General features: G+C 36.6%; 2 pseudogenes; one reads left to right on the top strand and one right to left on the bottom strand.

Moving 5' to 3' along the window:
• Positions 1 to 347: 347 nt before the first annotated feature.
• Positions 348 to 3,267, bottom strand: LOC127432687 (placenta-specific gene 8 protein-like; annotated as a pseudogene).
• A 3,617-nt stretch (positions 3,268 to 6,884) lies between these two features.
• The window catches only part of LOC127432658 (spliceosome-associated protein CWC27 homolog), a 76,061-nt pseudogene continuing 75,279 nt past the window's right edge, over positions 6,885 to 7,666 (top strand).

Genomic DNA, 7,666 nt, shown 5'->3' with positions numbered 1-7,666 from the left:
AAAAGGGAAAAAAAACTAGATATCACTGCTGTGATACCACAACTGCTGAGGGAGTAACGGTAAATTTGGCATCTTTTTTTCTGACTGCAGTAATCCATCTCTCTTGATTTTTTTCCTCTTCTGGAATGTTGTGGAAATGTTCTAGTCAATTTTTTCTTTTGTTGCTGGAGCAAATGTGAACGCTAAAATAATATTTGCTGTGGATGGTTTGTGAAATATGAAATGGGTCCACCATATAAGCATGAACTTCAATGAAAATAAGCCCATTTTGAGTGATATGAACCATCCACATGGAAAATGGATGGAAAATGCCGTATATGTTATGCTTTACAATGTCTGTCTCCTAATACAATGATAAACCTATTTTAGCAATGGCCTGAATTTTCATATAGTCAGTTTCTTTAGTTTAAAATGTATAGTTGCTGATAAAATTTCAAATAATTTACTCCATTTTTCGTAGATCTATATCTCCAAAGAGCAATGAGTAAGGACGAGATGGCAGTGCAGATCTATTTAATAGAAGATGGAAGTGCTTTCACTGAAACTCATTCCATAAGATTACGGCATCTTCAGAATTCTCCATTTTGCTTCCTAACCTCGAAGTTTCTTTCTTCAACTGACAGGTCGCACAACACGAGCAGAAGTTAGTGATGAGACATTACACATGGAACCCTGAAGACAAAAACAAATTAAATTCAAACAAAAAGAAATAAAATGTTTGAGACAGACATACAGATAAAAAAATAAATAAAAACACAGCACCAGAAGAGGTAACAGGGTTGCAGATTTAACTTTAAGATTTTACTCAGTATAGGGGCTAGCTAGTTTGGGACCAAATGTTGGGTTGTAGTTATCAATTCGATAAACTTGGGATATATTTTTCATACATTACAGAAAAATACTTGTTCTGGTGTCACAATTTTACTTATAATTTTCTATATATATTTTTATAGTGAAAATGTGATCCGTAAAGACCCAGCTAACTTAACTAAATTTTTCCAGAATGATCTCATGAACATTACATGACGGTGGTAAATTTTTTGCAAAAATAAATTCCGTGCTTTATTACACATTTCGCTGCAGTTTCCCTGTGAACTTTCCAGTGGGGGGTGCCAAAAGCGAGTGAAATGATGTCGTAAACAGACCAGGTTTTTAAGATGAATATTTGCTGGAGGTTTTGATGAGTAAAACGTACCTCCCTAACTTAAAACTTGAACCTAAATCTACCCATTAGTGTCCTAAAAGCAAATGAGAGGTGAACAAAACAGACATCCTCACCCTTAACTAACACCTAAACTTAACCGATAGTGCCCAAAAAGCAAATCAGCTTGTGTGTTTGGCTGGGCTCAAGCCTTGGTCTTTTGAGTCCAAAGTACAACACTCTATCAGGTGAGCTACCGTGGAAGCTAATCATGTTGGAATAAGTGTGTAAATGTAGGTGGGTCTGTAATACAGGCATTAAAATGAGTTATTTTTCCAATGATATGTTTGTGTGAAAATGTCTCAATATCACAGCATAGCAGTTTGTGAGTAATAGTGCAAAAAATTAAATGTTTATAAAGTTATAATCAACCATTATAGTCGTGATTTCTGTGAAAGTGAATAAAATGCACAGTTGTTTTAGTGCCACTTAAAACTCAGTTTGCAAATATTTTGTTATAGCTAATGTAATGTTAAATCTATAAGACCAGGTTCCATTTTTCAGAGACAGTCATTTAGCCATTTTCACAACAGTGAAGCTTTTTCAGTAACGATGAGTAGCAGAATCATATTGTAGTAGTCATATTGCGTTGTGAACGCAGCAATGGAGCTGAGGGAGGAATCAAAGGCACTCACCTAAACCATCCTCTCTCTCTCTCATATCAGGGCTGGGAAGTCAATTGGGAATTGTGCAAATTGTTAGGTTTATGGACTAGTTTTGGCCACTAGAGGCCCTCATTGTGTTTCATTTCAGTTTCCCCGCCATTGTATCATGTGTTATTGTTCTCACCTGTGCCTCATTTTCTGTGAGTGTATTTAAGGTGCTCTGTTCTACGCTCAGCGTTTGATATGTTGAGATTGACCTCTCCAGTCTTTTGGTAAAGCCTTCTTATGATTGTCTCTGGGTTCTTTTGCCCTGTTTGATTTTCTGACTTTTGCTTTTTGTTGTCTACATTTTTTTTTTTTCCCTTGAAGTTTTTTTTTGGATTTTTTATTTACCTTTTTGGGAAACACTCATTTCCCCTTTTGAGTTTCTAAACCCTCTTTTGCTTTTTTGTATTGACTCCTTGGAACTATTTGGAGTTTCTCTTTTGGAATTACTTTATCATTTTTCTATTGACTCTTGGAATGTTTTGTAGTTTCAGTTTGGAATTACTTTCTGGACTAATTAAAGACATTTAGTGTATTCCCTGACTTGGCTCTCATTTCTGCAACTGGGTCTTCCTTCTCCTACATTTAGCACTCAGACTAGTGCTAACCTTGGTCCTTGCACAAATGATCCTGTTAAAATAAACATTTATTTTGCATTGGGAATTAGTTAATTTCAGTGAGTCAGTTAAGTTTTATATATATATATTGAAATATTTGGGTAAATACTGCTGTTCATCACTTTCAACTTGGTTGGATCAAATGCTACGTTTCATAGTTGACGTTTATAGTAGTTAGCTACTTTTTAAGAAAATGTAGCGTAGCTACAGTACCTAATTTTGTTAAAGGGTAACTTGACCCTTTTTTACACTAGATGAGCCAGGCTGTAGCTTGGGAAGCTACAGTTTTAAAGTAGCTCCCCCAACACTGTTGTGGCAGCTAAATACTATGATTTGTTATTAAAATAGTTAACAAATAAAATCTAAAGTGCTTGATAGATCACCAAAAGGCAAAGTTCAACTATTAAATGAAGTTGTTGGTCAAAATGAAGTGTTAAACAGTATCCTTTGTATGCAGGCCTATACTGGATGGATGAATAGATATTTGGATTAGCCCCATACAAACTGGGATGTTGTATTTAGTTCTATATACACTTTGGATTGGCATGCCTAAACCACATGCACAGCACTCCTTCATGTCCTTGGCAATAGAACAGCCCAAACAAAGGAGGCAGAAGATGTCACAACAACCTAGAACAATATTAGACACCTCATTACTGCTTTGACTAGTTTATAATAATGCACTATCAATTAATTTGTGTTTAGTGCCACAAGACTGACTTGCATCATCACAAAAGCTTATTAAGCCTGTCTGAATGTCTATGAGTGCAAATGCAGCTGGTTGGGATGTCACAGACATGATCTAGGGCAGGTAAAGAAATTAACTTACAAAAAAACTACTTTGGTGGTACCAATGCAGAGTGATGGTATCGGATCGTAAAACCATGGTACTTTAGTAGAAGCATGCCATATCCCGAAAAATAAAAAAACCAAGCAAAATAAAAACATGCTAGTGTAACAAACCACCTGGCTCAAGGCAGGGTAACATGAAGGTTAGGCCACACGTTAAGAAAAAAAAAAATAAAACTAACAAATCCCAAAAAAAAAAAAAAGCTGATCCAGGTGCTGGGGAGAGGAGAGTCAAACACCCTGGGTAGAAGAGCCTTTTTATAAGTCTGCTCAATCCAGGACTCATCATTGCACCGGTTCCTGGACTCCACCCTGGAAAGGAGATAACTCCATCTGATGGACTAAATTAGCATCCACACCCAGGGCCGTAACACCTACCCCCTTAAAACAGAGGCTCCTCAACAGGGACTCTGTAACCTTGGATACCTACCAAAATAAAATAAAAGCACTTAAATTCACAACATAATTCACTTATTTAATTTGTTCAATAAGACTACTTATCCAATAAAAATGGAAGCCGTTTGTACAGTCGCCAAAGCACTCTCTCAACCAGCTGACATCACAGTCCGCTCTAACCGCTTGCCAATCCACAGCCCCATCCTTCAGCACTTTCTGGTGCCTTGAACAATTAGGACATAAGAGAAAGAGAGAGAGAGGACAGACAAACTGGCAACATCAGGGAATGGGACAACATATCGGCCATAACATTGTCCACCCCCGAATATGACGAATCTCCGGACTGTACGGCTTTAAGAACAAATCCCAGTAAATAAGACGCTGATTTGGGCCACGTAAAGAATGCAAAAAAAGTGGATTGTGGTCAGAAAACACCACTATATGTACAGAACCCTCCACTCACATAGATGTCAAAAAGTTGAAGTGCCAAATCAATGCCAGTGCTTCTTTCAGTTATTGGATCATTCAATTGGTATGTTTTAAATTTCATGTTCAACTCATGGGAACGCTCTCCTCCTCAACACAAGCTGCACACCATAGGCGAGAAAAAGATGGACTCAATTCCTTTGACCAACGCAACAGACTTCACTTCAGCACTATGGACAGTGGCATCTGACCTGACACGGCTGTAATAAGGTTTCAAAAATGTACGTGACAGTTGTGTAGACTTTTTACGGTCAGGGGTCAAAACTACATAATCTTGTTCCAAAACCCTACGAACAATGTTACATGGACCTGCAAACTGTGCTAAAAAGGGTGAACCTGTAAAAGGGAGCAACACAAACACTTGATCACCAGGGCTAAATGCACTCACCCCTATAATCAAACCAGGCTTACATTTTTGACTGGGCCTTGCTCAAATTTTTACTGGCCATCCTACCTGCTAAAAGTAATTTGCATCAAAACCCATTAACATATTCCAACAGGTTCACAGGCAGTTCGGTTTTTACCAAGACATCCTGCAGAGCAGCCAACGGACCTCTCACCTTATGCCCAAACACCAAGCCACAGAACTGTCACTCATTGGATGCTTTTTTGTTTTTGGCACCATTCAGAGTAAATTCAAGAGACTGTTGTGTGTGAAAATCCCAGGAGATCAGCAGTTACAGAAATACTCAAATCAGCCCATCTGGCACCAACAATCATGCCACGGTCCAAATCATTTAGATCACATTTTTCCCCCATTCTGATGGTTGATGTGAACTGCTGATCTCCTGGTATTTTCACGCACAACAGTCAATAGAATTTATTAAGAATGGTGACAAAAAAACAAAAAACATCCAGTGAACGGCAGTTCTGTGGACAGCAATACCTTGTTGATGAGAGAGGTCAACAGAGAATGGCTAGACTGGTTTGAACTGACAAATTCTATGGTAACTCAGATAACCGCTCTGTACAATTGTGGTGAGAAGAATATCATCTCAGAATGCTATTCTGAGATGCGGGTTGGCACTGTTTTGGTGGCACGAGGGGGACCTATACAATATTAGGCAGGTGCTTTTAATGTTGAGGCTGATCTGTGTATATATATATATATATATATATATATATATATATATACACTGACGGCCAAAGGTTTGGAATAATGTACAGATTATGGAAAGAAATTTGTACTTTTATTCGCCAAAATGGCATTCTTCTTCATTATTCATATTGGCTGCCATGTTGATGGAAAAACAAATCATGCATATTCATATTATTGATTCTTTATTATAAATATGACGTGAAGATCTTCTTTCTAAATATCTGTTTCTTTAGTATGTTGTTTTGACATGAGTGTTGTACAGTAGCTAGAATGACCTGTAATGTCTCTTGTATGCAATGCATAGCTTATTTGTATGGAATGCATAGCATAGCTGAAGAGAAAGTGGCTGTGAGAAAAAAGTAACGCAAAAGTAACGTAACGCTTTACTTTCCATAAAAATATATTCTTAATTAATTAAGTAACTTTTTTAAGGAGTAACGCAATATTCTAACAAGTTACTTTTAAAAGTAACGTTACCCAACACTGGTAGTAAGGTCAATCTAGCTTTATTATTGTCAGTTGACATAGGCTACTTAATCTCTGTATCTAAATGCTATAACCTACATGAAATGTTTTAGTGTTGACTGAACAACTGATCCTGTTGATAGATTGAATTTATTGTTCTTGTGTAGGAAATAATGATGTATTAGCAGCCACACAAGAAACTGTACTATAAAGAACTGCATGCAATACAAATAAACATATTTATTTGGACATAGATTATAAAAATTGTACACAAAAGTTCAATGTTCTCTGTAAAGCAACTATAAACCAGTATGTATTATTAAAAGCACTGTACAAATGCATTTAATTGATGCTGAATTAATGACCACACTGTTTTCCAAATCACCTTTTCACAGACAGTTCAGGAAAAACACTGTTCATATTTATACTCAGTAATAATGCCATTTCAAAACATGTGAAGCATTCACAAAAGCCAATGCTTAATAGAAATGAACAAACTCTCAAAATGTCTAATGAACTTTCAGCACATGTACACACACCTGTTAGCACAATAACGCTATCGTTTATGTAATTCATTGCGCTCCGTTTCTGGACGTTTGTCGTAGCTGGGCCTGATCATAACATTGCTGTTTGAGATCAAACTTTAATTTTGCTTGATTATTACAATAACCAATAACTGCACACATTGTCCAGGAAATTTTAAAGACATCTTACAACATTTAAAAAGCAAAAATTGAATACATTCATAAAATGTGTTGAAATCAGAAAAATGCTGCTTTTCACGTTTTCATAAGAATTTAATTAGTGGATTTCAGAGCAGCCTCACTTGTATGAGGAATGTTTAAAAATCCAGGAAAATCATAATTGACTCGATGTTGATCTTAAACCCAGAAGACGAAAACAGCGCTCCAAATGAACAAATGTTCTACTAAAATGTAAATGAATGGGTGCCAACACTGTAATGCATTATCGTCTTTCATGTGCAACACTTTCATATTTGTTAACATCTCAGTAAATTAGGTTTAGCGTTTCATAACAGAAACTGATAATTTTGACTCTACTCCGCTACGGTAGGGGGCGACACTTTCTTTATAGAGGCTGCTGGAGCGAGTGAACTACTGTGCGGCGTGACACATGATGCGTTTGTAAACAGAGGGACTAGCTCATACGTGTAGTGTTTTTATTTGTATTTTTATGGAACATATACCTTGTAATGCTAAAATATGAGCAACATATATATTCAAGAGCCCCCACTAATGGAAAGGTGAGTTTCAAAAACATCTTAAACTATATATGTTAAATGTTATAATAAAATAATAGATAAAATGCTGTTGGGTTGTATTTAAAAGGTTAATTGTGTGTATGTAACTCATATGAACCTCTAAATCATGAAAATAATATTAGTCGAACTTTATCATTATTGTTATTGCTCTCTTTATATTTCTTTTTTCAAGCTGTTACTGCAACAGCTGTGTTGACGCACAAAAGTTAATTTTGTTATCTTTGTACACTAACAATAAAGAGATTGAAGTGATCTTTGTTCATCTCATAGGTCATGCTGAAGACCTTAGCAGGTGACATTGATGTAGAGCTCTGGTCTAAAGAAGCTCCCAAGGTATGTAGAAACTTCATTCAACTCTGCATGGAGGGTAGGTGGCATCATACAAGAAAATATACACAGATAGAGAATACAAATGTAAGACATTTAGTCTAGTGATGAACCTTGGCATGTGTGTCTGCAGGCTACTATGAAGGCACAATCTTCATCATGTGGTGCCAGATTTCATTGTTCAAGGAGATGATCCGACAGGCACTGGAACTGGTGGGGAATCCATTTACAGCTGTCCTTTCAAGGTATGTTAAACTTTTGTCTTGACTTTCACAAAGTGTTGATGTAAAATGA

This window comes from Myxocyprinus asiaticus, chromosome 42 (assembly GCF_019703515.2).
Source record: "Myxocyprinus asiaticus isolate MX2 ecotype Aquarium Trade chromosome 42, UBuf_Myxa_2, whole genome shotgun sequence".
Classification (NCBI taxonomy): Eukaryota; Metazoa; Chordata; class Actinopteri; order Cypriniformes; family Catostomidae; genus Myxocyprinus; species Myxocyprinus asiaticus.
This window is presented reverse-complemented; position numbering and strand designations above follow the sequence as displayed.